Below are 16,127 nucleotides of genomic sequence, written 5' to 3' on the forward strand. Positions count from 1 at the left end.
GTGCTGAGCCACATTGTGACACTCTCATATGCTGACCAGGGTCGGGGGTCTTGCACAGGGGCCCACAGTGGTGACCTATCGCTGCTCAAACCTGTGAACTCCCGATCCCAAGTCCTTTTCTCGAACCTCTTGGCCAGTGGTCACCTTTAATATCAGACAAAAAGCAAAGATCTATCATCAATGGTGGGCTGGGGGGGAAAAAATATGATTTTCAAATGATTAATTTAATTATTATTTCGTGATTATTAATTATTCCCATTATTTGATTAATATAGCAATTTACATATTGTGAATATATTAAAAAACAACAACATTGATTCTGATAACATTTTCAAGTTGAATGTGTTATACAATATTGCTCCAAAAATCTCAAAATAATAATTTGAGTGAACAACTTTATAACACATTAAAATAACGAGTAACCATTTCACATAGAGCACTACCTGGATTACCTGACATCATATAAATTCCTGAAGCGCTGCTACACCGGACGATGAAATAATTTATGAAATAGTGAAATAAATAAATGTGTTTGTTTTTTTTGGCGGGGGGGGGGGGGGGGGGGGTAAAAGAAATGTATGTTTTAATAAACTAATGACACATTTATATATTTAATTCCAATTTTGATTAGTAGCACAGTTCATTATTTAATGGTGTATTCATTTATTTAATTTCGACACATTTAGTCCTCCATATTTTCATACACCCTTCTGATGGGCCGCTGAAAATGATGTTGCAGAAAAGGTTGAGGACTTCAGGTCCAGGATAACTTCTAAGACTATGTGATGTACACGAAAGATCAGGATTATCAAGGTAAGACAAGTAACACGCTGTCTGAAAATATCAGCGCATGGCAGGACCGTGACAGTGCAATAGACAACTTGGTGAAAGTCTCTTTAGTTGCGCCCACTGTCTGTTGTTTTTTTCCAACGTGCAAATGCACATTTTAAATGCTGTAGCTGATGACCCAATCAGAGATTGAGATAGACACTTTTAAGTGGCCAAAGATCGACCTGTCGATTGCAATTGACAGGTTGAAGACCACTGCTGTAGGCCCACACTGCCCTTGACCAGATTTATTCTGAATTCCGATCTTTAATAAATGAGGTGTAAAGGATTTAGCTGACCGTCGGTGGAATGAGTGAAAAACAAAAGCGTGTTTTATCTTAAAGGGAAGTTATTGCTATTCATATCACATTTTTGCACTTAGTCTTCCTCTCCCTGCTGATTTGCATTAACGTCATTTAAAATGGAGGCAGAGGGAACTCTCGAAGGACCGAGTTGCGCTCGACTACATGATCACTGTGACTTAACATGTACTTTTTCCTCTTCTCGGGCATGAAGGGCATGAGGAGCTGACAGTATTTAAGCGGGGGCAGGGCAGGAAGGAAGGCAGCCAATGTTAAATGTAACTCCTCATTCCAACTTAACCTCCTAAACAGATTTAGCTTTTAGGCTTCTCTAATGAGAAATGTCCTCTCCCATGACCTTTTGAATGCTCAGAAAATCTATCTGCATACCTACCCATCATGTCACCGAACCATCCACTCTTTGGTTATTCATTCCTCCTCTTTATTTATTTATCCTGCTTATGCTAGCTTTCTATTTCACTAACTGAACACTTCCCATCCATTCCTCTTTTTTTTTTTATTTGTCCTGTCTGACAGCATCATGTATCCAAGATGTATCCAAGTGCCTTATGGTGCAAAAAGAAGGATCTGACAAACTCTTCTTGTTGTGAACTTTATCGATTTATTATTGATTCTTTGGCGAGGCCACCAGGCCACCAGACCAGAGTGAAAAGAAAGAGAGAAGATGCATTACAGTGACAAGAGTAACAACAAGACCACTACACATCCGACCCAAAGAAGGGAGTTTGCAAAACAAGCAAGGGAAGTTTTTGGGGCATTTCACTGTATTTTGTACCATACGGTTTAATTAAATTGGTTTTATGTTGAATTTTTTTTTTTTCATTGTTTGGTTTTGGGAAAGTATAGACACTTTCATCACGTACAGTTTGTAGCACAACAAGAGAAACTTTAAAGTTTACATTTTGAAGTTATTGTGGCACTATTTTACCATTCTGGCCCATTCAACAGGAATTTAGGCTTCATGTTGCCATAAATATTCAAAAAGTTCCAACTTGGGAGCCGTTTTCAAAAAGTAAAATGTTCAGTAACTCCAAGCACTGGTATCGTTTAAACGGATGCCCGAAACGCAACCAAAGTTGTCCATTTTCACTTGAAAGCATTGCTGGGTAAACAGTTAGCATCAAGGCAGCTGAGGAAAATGTTTCTTCCAGACATTAACTGCAGCATTTGTGCTGAAGGTCAAGCCAGTTTTCTGCTCTTTTTCAAATCGGAGAAAAGCAGCCATGATACAAATATTTCCAGACATAGTAAATCACACTGTACGTTGTACATTCATCCTCCCAGTATTTTGCATGATCTGAAACACACGCCAGGTATTCCATATTCATGAAGGCACGTGCTCCAAATTGATTGCTTGTGTTTTTTTTGCCCATCTGTCAACGTGACCTGTTTGCAGGCCAACTTCTACACGTGTGCCCAATGTTTGTTGTTCCCATTTTTCTTTGCAGAAAACTTGGGTAGATCATGCTCTGTCTATCTATCTTACTGACCTAACTCCTCATATCAATTGACAATATTCAATACCTTTATCAATCGAGCCTATTTATCTTTATGCAAACATCTCTGCATACAAATCATTCTGAAACATGAGGAGTCATTCCAGTCTAATGAAGTTATACATTTTAGCAGCCCCTCATTACTGAATTATTTCATGGATAATCGGTACATTTTTACCAAAGGTCAAACGTTACGTTTTTTTATGTTGTGCCCAGCCACATTGTGTTCAGGAGTCAACCATCTATGGACCGTATAATTGTGATATTCAAAGTGAATGCCATTCACAACATGAAAAGGACAGTGTGTGATGGTTTTCAACTCTGCTGATCAAAATTTAAAGTGGTAATAACTCAAAAACACTGCTCTTGCAACATGAAGGCAAAGAAGAAACATGATCCAAACAGAACAAATATGCAGTACAGCAGCAGCTTGTCATGATGATGTTGTTGACCTTTTAATTAATAGGTATCTGTTTGTGTCCAGCACAAAAAAAGGTAAAATAAGGTGTTGTACTGTATAACCATAATGCTGGATTTGCTACTACTAATCAGTGAATATCAGCAGCATTAGAAAACTGCAGGATCTACATATGTAATGCTATAGCTCCATGATGACAGACAACTGGCACTAACATTACACAGAGGTTCGGGGTTGGACACTTTTGATTTACCCATCAGGAGCAAGTACAGGTGACCATTGTTTTCATGCACAGTTTCGCTTCACAGCATGAACATGTCTATGAGGATACTGAAGTTGAACACCAGGATCAAAGTTTGCCTCTGACTGGTGTGATCAGCACAGCTTGAGCCATCAATTTTGACTGAATCAGTGCAATTGCATTGTCTCAGAGCCAACAGAGTAGTGGTTAAAATACTGTAAATGTAGCAACATGTTTTGACTTTAATTAGTAGGTGACACAAATGGAATTGCAGCGACGACAACTATGAACAGCAGTAACAATATGATTGAATGGAAATGTATAGTGCAGAAACCTGGCAATTTTAAAACAGACATGTCAGTTGTTTGGTTCATCAATGATATTAGTTGGACAGTAGATATTCTCACCATGGCAGAAATCCAGCATCTCTACATGTATTTCATTTTGCAACCTATCCCAGGTGAAACTGGGCGATGTCACATTGTAGAGCGGTACCCAGAACAAATCGTTGTTATTCCACACAGAAAAGTCTCGTAGCCCGGAGTCGAGTCCAAACCATTTTTCTCCAAGGTGACATGGTTTACCACTGTCGCACTTTTCCACTTCGGACACAAACACAGTCGTCCTCACACTATTACTTTAAATCTAGCCCATTTCTGTTCAGCAAACAAAAGGAGAAAAAAATCTAAATCTCAAACACAAAGCTTTGGCTTGCAAATATATATAGTTCTTAAAAACACCAGCAACAATCACAACAAATAAAAATACACATAGATTATACCACCTTTGATATGCTGAGATTTCCCACAGGAAACATGCTGGACGTCGCAGGGTAATGAGGTTGAAAGCAATTTAAAGTCTTTTCTTTACATGCATGGTACGCAAATCTATGAGATGGTCTAATTAGAATTTAATTTGTTTAACAACTTGTCATTTGCAGATGGTTCATTGAGAATTAAGAGACGTTTCAGAACAGGGTTTTAACCACTGGTCAGATGCCATTAAGATGCTTTCAGTGAGAACTGTTGAATCCAATTTCGGAGGGGCCATTTGACACGCATTACAATTTCATCAATATTGGATAACCCACATTTCCACATCTGCTTCCTGTACGCAGCTGATTTTCGATCAGGAAATATAAGTTTACTCTCGTTTTGAATATTTATGGAGGCACTGGCTGTACTTTTTTTAGATTGGTACAACACACTAGATTAATGTTTCATGTTTTTACACGGACTCAGAGGCTGATCTGGTTGTCACAATTAGAGCCTCAAAAGCGAGGCTGTGGTAATGCCACAAAAGCAACAGACATCAGGACATTTAACATTTGTTTTCACTTCTATTTTGAGCAGACAAAATAATTTACTACTTTGAAGAAATTACAAAAACAGGCAGTTTGATAGATGAGAATCTGATGTAAGCTGAAACTTGTTTCCATTACTGCACATAATTTACAAATAACTTGTGAATATATTAGAATAATACCAGCAAATAGATTTCTGAACAGGCTGCACATTGGTGCAGAGATTAGCATGCCACACAGAGAGAAAGTTGTGGGTTGGAAGCTGCGACAGGTTTTCCTCTGTCGAGTTGTCATGGTCTTCCAGTACATACATGATTTTTTTTTTTTTTTCCATGAAGGTAAAAGTCAGATTCTTTTAATTGAGGCGGTTACATCATTTCTCTTTTCTGATGATTGCATTAAACTCCATGAAAGTCTTCCTATGTGGACAAGTAATCATGTGGCATTTATGTGTCTTCTTCTGTCATCTTCTTTGTTTACATCCTCCAGACTGTTTTTTGAAGACTTTTGCCTTTGTCGCCATAAAACATCTATATTCGGTCACAGAAGCAATCGCACTCTGAGATGATCACCCCAAATTTCTGACATTCCACCAATTTAGAGCCAAGATCAGAGATATCGCCACGATTCTGCCACAATTATCTTGCGTGGCCAAAAATTGGACAGCAGGCATAATTCAAAGTCTGAGTGTTACAAATTCATCAGATTAATGTTTTAATAACTAAATCACAGTCTTGTTTAACCTTATAACTTTGATTTTGTTGTTGCTGCTTTGCCAGACTAATTTTAACAATTAAACAAGGATTCTGCTGCCTTGAACCCAACCAAGCAGCTAAAACAACGCCATCAGCAAAATACATAATATATACCCACAGAGACACATAAAAACTTGATTTCAGTTGAGGAATTTTAATAATAGTGCATTTAGGTCCATACCAAAGACAGCTATCTGGAAATCACACTTAATGGTGACTCTTAGATGGTTCTTCAATGAGGATATATATGATGCAGTGTTCTCTCTCAGTTCTGGTTGTTAAATGTTGTTTATTATTTTAACACATAATTGGTAGCTTGTTTTTGGCTTTCAAAATGGTGAAAAATGATTACATTACCAGCTGTTATTATGTTATTGTTTGATACATTCACTGAAATTTGATCCAACTGGAGTCTCTCCCACTACGGAGTGTGTGATCCATTTAAAACATCTGTGTGCTTTTGTTTGTAATTAGATTGGTTGGCTGGAAGGTGGATTTTGCACATATGTCTATTATTTTTACTTTGGTCATTATAATAATAAACAAATAAAAAAATAATATAATTTGTTAGAATTAATAATTAGTTAATGGTTTGTTTACATCGCTGTTATCAGTGCAGCACTATAAACTGTGCCAACCACAACAAGACAAGCGTTTTCATTGAAATTTTTACCATTTTGTTTTTGATTTTGCCAGCCAGACTGGAGCCTCTAACTGATTTTGACCCCTGATTTAGACTGACAATATGCTTTCTGTGATGAGGGTGAAAATGGAATTTTTGTCCTATTGTGACAATTACTGGCACACTGTTACAAAGCCTGAGCAACAAATAACATTGCATACATGCTGGGGATTTTTTTTTTGTTTTTTTTAAATACCCAAAACTGATGCGTTTTATCTTCTGATGTTATGATTTGCTTTTTTGTTTATTTTTTTAATGTATTTATTTATTGGCTGTTTGTATCTTAACATTTGAGGGTTTTGGCTCAACTCATTCTTGTAGGCTTGCATTTAAAAAAAAAAAAAAGTCATTAAGGACATTATCAATGTGGAAGTTTCAATAGGGATCAATAGTTTACTCAGAATATTTCATGCTCATTTAAAGTTTTGTCTGCCTGATCAGGTATAACAGAGGTGGTGTGTGTACATATTTCTATGCACGCACACACATTTGCAAATTACATATGTATTCAATCCATCAAAGCAGACCAATGTCTTGTTCATAATAGCATTCAACAGTTACAGTTGACGATCAGGGCACGGTGGCGTGATAAGAACTGTTTAATTCTCGATGCCTTTTGATATGGAGATTGTTTTCCCGATAGATGTTTATCTGGCATTTCCAAATTGATCGTAGGTGTATATGTGTGTAAGTGTGATTGTCAACGTCCTGGGTGGACCTTCTTCAGGATTAAGCCATGATAAAAGATGGATGGACGAACGGGAAACATTGAGGTTGTACTGAGATGTAGGGGTCATTATTATGTTGCTCAATATTAGAAAAACCAATAGCTGACGGTCAAGTGTAAATCGAATAACGCTTTAAACCAACAGGACAAATCACAGCTACAACTTACTGCAGTAGAACTGTTGAAAATAAATGCTGTTTACACCAACACAAGGGCATACATGGCAACACATCATGCGGCCGCTCCGACAGAACCAATGGACCGTGTAATGTGTTCTGCCACATGTTACAGGAAGAGACGACTTTAGTGCGCGCGCTTGCCGCAGGCAAGGACAGAGAGGGCTCAACCTTTGGCATGACGCGCCACATTACAGTGTCACGGCCAGTCACACTCCATCTCCTCTGGGTTTGCTGCAGCGCGACACAATCTGTCTACCGTCTCACGGGTGCTCGACTGTGAACACACGCCCGCAAACATGAGTGCTGTAAGGCCGCTAATTAAGCCATTCATTAATTCATTTGTGTCGTATTACGTGACATGACAGTGCCCTCTACCGCTAAAGTGACTTCCTGGTGAACTTGCCTGAGGGGAATTTGTAATAGGTGTAAATTAACATTATGGACTGATCTGATCTTTTTTAACTGGTGACAACCCAACCACATCTTCTCTGTGTTCGTGAAAAGTTTAACACTTTTAACCAGGCAAGAGTTATTGGTAGTGGTGATTGTTTAAGAAAATAATGTAAAGTACTCTCAAAAGGAACTGTGAATGATATGCATTGGCGACAGCATCTCTTAATAGAATTGGTCACCTTCCAGTCACAAGGTTGCAGGTCCCATCGCCCATCTTGCCTTAGCTATACATCAAAATGTGTTTGAGGTACACAGTGAATCCCAGATTCTCTCAATGAAAGTGGAGCACCTTGCATGACATGTGTGCATGTGAATGTGCCTGCAGAAGTAATGAAAATAAATGATTTATCAAATGATCCCATACAGAACGATCAGACATGAATCCGTGTAACTGGGATAGGAAAATAAATCTACAGTTCCAAACCTTGTTTTCTTGGCCCACCCAGATACCCTCAAAGAAATGCTGTGAACCCAGTCTCCAAGCTCCAATGTATCATTAAAATAAAGCTACCACACACCCACTCCCACAAACATGCCACAGCCGAGGAAAAAAGTTATAAAATCAATAATAAAAATAAAAAAGGGCAAATTTATTCATAGAGCACCACTCAAACAAGGTAATTTACACTTCTTTACAAAGAAATACAAGAGATGCGAGATAAATAATCTTGTGGTTTTCTTTAACATGTGAAAATGTGATTTTGACAGCCTCAGAACAGGCAAAGCCCCCACAACAAATGTGATTGCTGTACCCCCACCCAAGGGGGTTGTAGAATCTAGGTTTATAAATAATTACTATGAATAAATGTTTGAATTCTTAAAAAGGTGCTGGTGGTTTCCTACATATAGATGGCTCCTTGTTTCCAGTTTTATCAGTGTCAAACAATGTATCTCGCTAAGAAATCCAATGGCATAGATCCAAGTAAGTTATTAAAAACAATAGCATGGAGTCCTACTTCTATGATAGGCCTAAAGACAAGTGCAAAGATGCAGCATGGTCCTTCTGGGTCATGTTCCTTGGACCAATAAAACCAATGTTGTACACTTTGTGAGTACAGTCCATCATCTTTGGGGTATATTGTAATAATAGGTCGCCCTTGAGCCTTGAAAGAAAACTTGACTCTACCTTTTGTGTTTTATGAACATGAGGCAGAACAAATCTGTCCACGCTCAGTCTGAGGTTTATGAGTCTCTCACGGCTCAGGACAAAAAAAAAAAAGCTTCTTGAAAGTTTTCCTTGAGGGTGTCAGGTTGTCACAAAGCTCAATAAACTCTCTTTGGATGAAATTTTGGCTGTGCATTGGGTCATCATCGTAGGGGGAATAGAGAATGCTGTCCTCCTGCATCACAGACTGTCCTGATGCATGGTGGCATGGTGGAGGCACCATCATGCTGTAGGGCTGTTTTACTGCCATTGGTCCCGAAGGTATTAAATTAATGAAGGAATGATCAAAATCTAAATGTTTAAGGCGAGGCTCCATGGTCTTTCAGCAGTGAGCACTAATGGCTCAGCACTGACGTCTGCAGCGGCATCAAACTTGGGCAAATTTAAAATAGAAGTGTCAGAGACAAACAGAGGAAGCTGTCAAACATAAATGAAAACAACACACAATTGTCTCATGGAAGTGTTTCTTTCTGACAAATATGGACCGCTACTGACCCTTTTGGATTAATTTGCCAAGAAATTCTAGGTGCGATGCTCAAAAGACAAAATTAGGTTTGTGAGTAATTTTAGACAGCGTTAAATGTCAGACTGAAGATCTAACACTTTTATTAATAAAAAGAAAGAGTGACAATTTAAACACATCAGTGTCAAATCAAGGTGTTAATGTGAGATGTGTCCCCAGTCCAGTGGAAACCAATCGTCCAAATATTCCTGTGAGGTGTTACATGCAACATTTAGCACCTACTCATCTATCTGTCGGACTGATGAAACACTCGCTGTTGCTAAAAGCTGCTAAAAACATAGAATTACTGACTTTTCTTTCCCTTTTTTGGACTTCAAGGATCTCACTTCCCCTTTTAGTCAATTTTATTTTATTTCTATAGTGCCAAATACAACACAGTCAATTCAAGGAACTTTTAGAGAGGAAACATCCACATTATCAAGTAATAGTGGTTGTGTTTCTCATGTTTGAAGCTGCAGTTTCCACATTTTCTTTCATTTGACAATGCCTGGTCTTCACATTTGCAGTTGTATACTTTTAACAAGTTCCAAAGAAAAGAATGTAAGCCAAACTACAAAAAAAAGATACACCATAGAGTTTCAAGGTGTCTTTCTCACTTTTGAATCAGCTTGTCTTATAGTTATTTACAAAAAACAATGTCCCTTGCCCATAGACGTACTTATCCCAAAGCCGAAAAATAAATCATAAAACCTCACTGAACCCCAAGAGTTGACATTCAGAGAAGTGACAGATCAAACTGCAACATTTTGTTTTTACACTTTATCTTTTTCCCTGCATGCACTGGGGTGAAAGACAGGATAGCAGCATGAACAGGTCACCACTCCATCACAGGGCCAGCACAGACACGTTCACATGTGGAAGTCTGCGGAGACCAGCACAGAGAGCCAGAGGGCAAGGGCATGAAAGCAAGAGAACAGAACATACCACATATGGCCACCATTTAAATGTCACTGGTATTGATATTTACAGGCACCTTCTTTTCTATGTTATCTCTGGTTTTCGGTTTCATATTTAGCTATTTCTCTAAAATATGACCACAATTTGAAGATTAATTAAGTTAGTGTCTGCAACTGAAATTGTATTCAAAGAAGCAGAATAGCAAATTGCTCTATTAATTCAGTCTAATACCTTGATGGTTAATGAGATTTACTGTGTGACCTTGGCAGATTGTGACATGTCCACATGTTCCAACATCACTCTTTCCCCAGAACAAACCGAGCTTGTTGCATTTTACCAAAAGAACTCGCAACACAGATCGAGTCTGAGGTGTCTGCCAGACGGACTAACAAGCAGGACTTCACTGTAACAATAATAGTGCTTCTCTTCAGTGATACAGACAGATGTGGATCATATTAATTCCATGAGCCAGAAAGAGATGGAGAGAAGCAGCAGTTCTGCAGCTCAGCTGTTTTCCAGGCGTGAATTATTTGGATAAACACTAGTATTTACCAGCACATTTTCTTCTCTGTAATTTTTCTATTTAGCAATTCTGAGTGTTTTCAATTAACATTATCATAATAAATTGGGGATGCGCTGATACCAGTATCGGATATCAAGTCCAGTAGAGTCTTCGTACTCGTTAAAGATCCTTGATACAACCCGGAAAATATTGCACGACGTCATCCGTTAGCAATAACAACAGGAAGACTAGATAGCACCAACAATGTCTGCATTTTGGAGATTGTTTAATTACAATGACAATGACTAACTTAAGACTATACATTTAAAATTAAATATTCAGCCAGAATATCAAGAGGAGGGGAAATCCAGTCCATACAACACCAGCAACTCAATCACTTACATTTGGATCATCAGAGTTAGTACGATGTTGCTCGTTACTTTAATTGCTCCGTGAATCCAGGAGGATTTTCATCCGAGCCATGCTACATGCTCACACAGCAGCAATGCTACCTGCTAAACATGATTAAAGTTTGACTGATACACTCATTAACGGCAAACTGGATTGTGTGGCGGCACAGAGGGAGCGCTGTTCCTCGATCTGCAGTCCAAAGTAGGGCAATGTGTAGATAGACGCTACGCACTGCCCTCTGTAGATGCACTTGTATACTGGAGACTCCAAGGCAGTTGGAAGCGCAGAATCGAGACAGAGGCTGTGCAGAGGTGGTTTGTGGCAATGCATAGCTGTCGTATATCATTTGTGTATAGAGTACAATTATGGCTTATGACTGTACAAACAGTGCAAATTTACCAATCATATATATATATTTCCAGACTTTAAGCTGCTATTTTTCTCACCCGTTTTGAACCCTGCAGCTTAAACAATGGCACAGCTAATTTATGGATTATGGTCACAGTACGAGGTCAGAGCACCGATTTAATGCCAAGAGGAAATATATTGCCACGATTCTCTCACGATTTCAATGTTTCATCTGGGACAGCCGGACATCGCACAGTGTGCAGCAGGCATTATAGCGTTTAATAAGAACTCATATCAGCACTTGGTATCGACAAGTAGTTAAAGGTTAACACTTGTACTTGTTCTTTTGGAGCATCCCTATAATAAATACATGAAGAACAAATTAAATGTTATCATAAAATCTAATGAGTAGAATAAGTAATACATGCATATGCAATTAATACAGAATTATTTCGACATTGACAATCTTCCATGTAGCACATGTCAATTCAACAACGGCTTTTCATCAGGATTCTGAATTGTCATCATCGTATCTTGTGAATCACAGAAAATTTTGCTCTGAGCTCAACACCTGCAGCTTAGCATGACAAAACACACTTCGTACTTTACAGTCACATGTGATTACAGTCACATAAATATTTTTCACGGCACTGTTGATGACACGTGTGCCTATTACAATTTTTGCATTGGGCGAAAATAAAAGATCTAAAACCACTTCAAATACATTACACTGTTGCACATTAGGCACACGGAGCAATGTTCCCCTTTCATTTCACGAGGTAAAAACCCAATTGGTCAAAAGTCGGAGGCCCTGTTTGTACGCCCTCAGGCAAGAGATGTCACTGTAACATATCATATCATAAGTATGATATCCTTTGGGGATTTTAGTCATCGTCACTGGTGTGACATGTTTGCAGCAGCCACTCGTGCTCACCAAATCTATCTGCCTGGCCCCACATGAAGCCATAACTCACGCTGCTTCTTCATTACCCGGGAGCTTGTGCGCCGGGGCCAGCCTTGTTCCGTAGTGCAGTGTCCATTAATCCCACACCGCTATAATCTCCAGCATCTTAATGATGCCACCAAGAAAGACAGAGATGGAAGGGCAGGTGCAGACAATAGTTTTTTGCTCTCTTAAAACATGATAAACCTGAGGAAACACTTAATCTTGTTATCGCTATGCTTCCAATCAAGGTATTTTCAATAGAGGCCTCTAGTTGTGGAGCTGCAAAGGCACGCAATAAAATTAATCAGCTATAGGACTTTAACGTAAATGCTTCCATTGGAAAAACTCTTTTCGTTTCATGGCTGGTTTTATATCTCCTGCCAAGTCAATGACTTCAACAAAAAGGTGGCTTTTGAGAGGGCCTGTGAATTCTTGTTTTCATGGTTCAATAATGTTGGAAACAGAGAGAAGGGAGCAGGTGTTTTTCTTGGTTTGAGATGCGAGGTTGCATATTTCAACAGAGAAGCAGGTAGAAACAGCTCGGCAGCAGGAGTACCTATTGCACATGATTCCGTTTTAATGTTCAGATGGAGCGAGGGGGATGCTAAACACACATTTTAGCTTGCACAGTCTCACTGGAAAAACTGCAATAATTCACCAATGTCAATAACCAACAAAAGTGGACAATGTTTGTGGAGGATGTGATTTAAAGTTTCAATTGTTTTCACTGAACTGGAGGTTTGTCTATTACTCAATATGATATTGCAGTCCCATCTGCACGATAGCTGCTATTTGCATGGAAGTGCAGGTAAACTTCAAAACAACATCCAAACACAAATCATCTTCCAGTGGCCACTCTCCCCTCTGAAGAGTGCCAACAAAATAACCTGAGCAACGGTTAACCTTCACTGAAGCTGTGAGGTATTGTTTCCACAAGCGTACACATCTCTTTACTGCACATTGTCTGGTTTCAAAGCTACAACCATCACTCAGGATTTGTTACTTGTTTGTTTTGTTTTTTTACGAGACTATTTTTCAAATACCGGTTCATACATGGGACAGATGTGGCTCTAGAATACTGTAGTTCCTATAAGTATGGTAAAGCTTTGGGTTGATCCTTATATCGGCTTAATTTGACCAGATTCCACACCGACATACAGATTATCCTCAAACTGCCTGATTCACTAAGAACCTATACATGGTTTTGCAAATTGCACTCATGCACATCAATCGTTTTTATCTTTGTCTGGTCGATTTACTTAGAAAAAATGGCACGAGTGACATCACTCACAAACACTCAAATGAAGGTTTCGTGTGCAGTGAGAAAAGGTCTTTGTTACAATGCATATTACTGTACAGTGAAATTCTGTTCAAAAACACTCCTTCGTCACAGCACCATATTGAAAAAAGGTGCATTATTGCTGAATATATTCAAAAATGTGTATTAGTAAAAAAATGTATAACGTTTAAACATTTATAGCTTCCATGTATATTTGCATGCAAATGATTGAACCCCTACATGCAAATAAAAAACATGTTTGATGTTTTGAAATGAATGTTTAACATATCAACACATTACAGCACATAAGTCTGAATTTGGGTGGAAAAAACACAATATTGAAGATGATTTGTCACAAAGTCAAAAAGTGTGTTAAATTTTAGAGGCTGTCTTATGCTAATCCACAGAAAAAAGTTGTGACGAGTCAGTTGAGGGAATGCTTCTTACCACAATAACAGCATGTCTGCTGAAGGGGAGAGCTGATTTACGACTCTTTTCAGATGTGATAAAAACAAATGCAATAATGAACAATACCAGCCTTTTCAGTGATAGTAAATCATATTGTATGCTAGATTTATTAATTTGCACAAACCCCTCCCAGTATTTTTTTGCAATCTGGGGGAAAAAAAAAATTATATTCCATATTTATCCATCGTGTTTGTCACCATTGTTTATGACTTATATGAGCATAAGGAACATTTTCCTCCTATTACCTGATGTAACTTCAGCTCAGATCCAGATTATAGATCATCTTTGTCCCTCACATTGATCTAACCCTGGATCTCACCGAGAATGACTATTACTGGATGTATTTTATAAAATGTATTTCATAACCCATTTGGAGTTTGTGAGGAAATCTTTTTGCTTATTTCTGAACTGCAACAATCACAGATAAATCTGGAAAATTCTTAAACCACTGTTAAAGTTCCCAGTGACAGCAAGTCCAAGACAACAAAATCTAGTGGAATTGTTTTCAATTTCAAAGTAATTTGTTGGTGACTGTAAGTGCCAGCAGTGTTATTAACAAGAGTCAGATTACTCTGAATGCCACTTAGCGGTGCAGGCTGTATGGCGAAGTCGGATAATCATCACTCATGGGATTTCAGTGGAACATGACACAGTGGAACAGATGCCAAGTCATTTCCTCCCAAATTGCAGACGCATCTGTTAAAAGCGCTACATTATTTGATATAATGAGAACAGTCTGTAAATGACAAATTGTCTTGCAACCCATTCATCACCTCTGTTGGAGATTCTGGGGCAGTTGTACGAGCTATTTTAAAATCAAAATTCATAATCACGGCTTTCTAATGTTGGTTCCTTTACGTCATTGGCTCTGTGGGGTGATTCTGCAACACGCTGAGCCTAAAGAAGACTCTTAAGGAGAGGGTGGTTTGACCTTGAGAACGGATATTCAAAAGTACAACTTGTATATTGCTTGGATAGTTTCCACTCCCTCCATCTATATCTACAGTTCGCAGCTTTGATTTTGTTAAAAGCAACGTGCTTGCTTTCTTCCATTTTTTGCTTGAATAAACTTAATATGATTGACAGGAGCCTGTTGCCAAACCAACGTCCATAAAAAAAAAAAAAAAGAAGAAGAAGAAGCAAAGTGAGGCTGCCCTCATCTCTCACAAGAGAAACAGATAAGCTTTGACTCAGTTCGGCCTTATTCCATTTTGTATTTCATTCCTGCCGCATGGAAATAAGCAGGAGCCACCATTCATTTTCATTTTAGATAATTGGATTTTGTGGAAATGGATTTTCAGCTAAAACTCTGCACAAGAATACCATACATGAATAAATAGACAAATAAGGAAGAGCATTGTTTGCTACTTCATCTGTCTGAATCCGTTGCGATTACAAAAAGCCATGACGTCACTCCGGAAGTTGGAAACTGGAACAACAACCTCAATGTTGCTTAATCGGTTGATTATAGCTTATTGTGGTTCTGCCTCGATGAATCCAAAGACTCGATTGAGCGACATAGTTACTGGAGGCTGAGAGTGCTATTTTGACCGTGCTGACTATCACTGCTTCACATGCTCCCTGAGCAAAGCACCCCACCGCCACGATCCCTCTACCCCACACCTCCTTGCACAGCACGACTGCTCTGTTTGCCTTCTATTCTGCTCCACCATCAAGCCTGATCTCCTACAAGGGTAAACACAGAGAAAGGTCAGGGAGGTATTGACAGCACCCTGCTTAGGATGGTGACATTTGAGCCCCAGAGCGTGTGTTTTATTAAGTGTTCAATATCTCACGGACATGACACTGGGGCGTACATGCGGATGGGTGTTACATATCCAAGATAGCAGGTCAGCTAATTTGCCCGAGGAGATCAACCTATGACAGGACACACATGACCGACTGTAGGATTACCGGACAGCATTGAGGTTCTGGTCGTCAAGGCCGGAGCTGACATATTGTAGCTTCACAGGGCAGAGGCGGGCTCGTAAAGTCAGTCCCTCTGCCTCACTACTCCACCAAGAATGTGACCTTTTAAGACCACTTTTCAGAAATGCTTTACGAGTGTAATGTGACACTGAGCTTCTGTTAGCCTTTAATTACCATCATATTGAGCTGAGTGGTCTCCTCTTTGAAAGTGTGCAGTTTAATACAGATTGTTCACGTTTTAATGGTACCTGGTA

Source organism: Blennius ocellaris, assembly GCF_963422515.1.
Source record: "Blennius ocellaris genome assembly, chromosome: 6".
NCBI classification, from domain to species: Eukaryota; Metazoa; Chordata; class Actinopteri; order Blenniiformes; family Blenniidae; genus Blennius; species Blennius ocellaris.